Raw genomic sequence first — 541 nt, 5'->3', positions numbered from 1 at the left:
CTTAGTACTACTCTCGCCCAAGCACGCTTAACTGCGGAGTTCTGATGGGATCCGGTGCATTAGTGCTGGTATGATCGCACCCGATATGCCAGGAGCACAAAATCGGATTTAACGCATGCGAGGCGGCATGATCGAAACGCGATGGGCGTGAGCGGGGGAGAGGTTCTCATTTGTAGAGAAAGGAAGAAAAGAATGGGAGAAATTGAAAGAAAAAAAGGGGTGCAACACGAGGACTTCCCAAGTGGTCACCCAACTTAATACTACTCTCGCCCAAGCACGCTTAACTGCGGAGTTCTGATGGGATCCGGTGCATTAGTGCTGGTATGATCGCACCCGACATGCCATGCGCACAAAATCGGATTTAACGCATGCGGGGCGGCATGATCGAAACGCGATGGGCGTGAGCGGGGGAGGGGTTCTCATTTGTAGAGAAAGGAAGAAAAGAACTGGAAGAAATTGAAAGAAAAAAAGGGGTGCAACACGAGGACTTCCCAAGTGGTCACCCAACTTAGTACTACTCTCGCCCAAGCACGCTTAGCTG

The 541-nt window shown here is 51.0% G+C and overlaps 1 non-coding gene and 1 pseudogene across 1 annotated transcript; both read right to left on the bottom strand.

Annotated features, from left to right (window-relative positions):
• Nucleotides 1-82, bottom strand: LOC111476361 (annotated as a pseudogene; the record flags this gene model as incomplete).
• A 134-nt stretch (nucleotides 83-216) lies between these two features.
• Nucleotides 217-335, bottom strand: LOC111476360. The gene has a single exon (XR_002717062.1). It is a non-coding gene; the product is annotated as a 5S ribosomal RNA (ribosomal RNA).
• Nucleotides 336-541: the final 206 nt, after the last annotated feature.

The sequence above is a fragment of the Cucurbita maxima genome, unplaced genomic scaffold (genome assembly GCF_002738345.1).
Source record: "Cucurbita maxima cultivar Rimu unplaced genomic scaffold, Cmax_1.0 Cma_Scf08018, whole genome shotgun sequence".
In the NCBI taxonomy this organism is placed as follows: Eukaryota; Viridiplantae; Streptophyta; class Magnoliopsida; order Cucurbitales; family Cucurbitaceae; genus Cucurbita; species Cucurbita maxima.
Note: the sequence above shows the minus strand (reverse complement) of the source record. Positions and strands in the feature narration are given on the sequence as shown.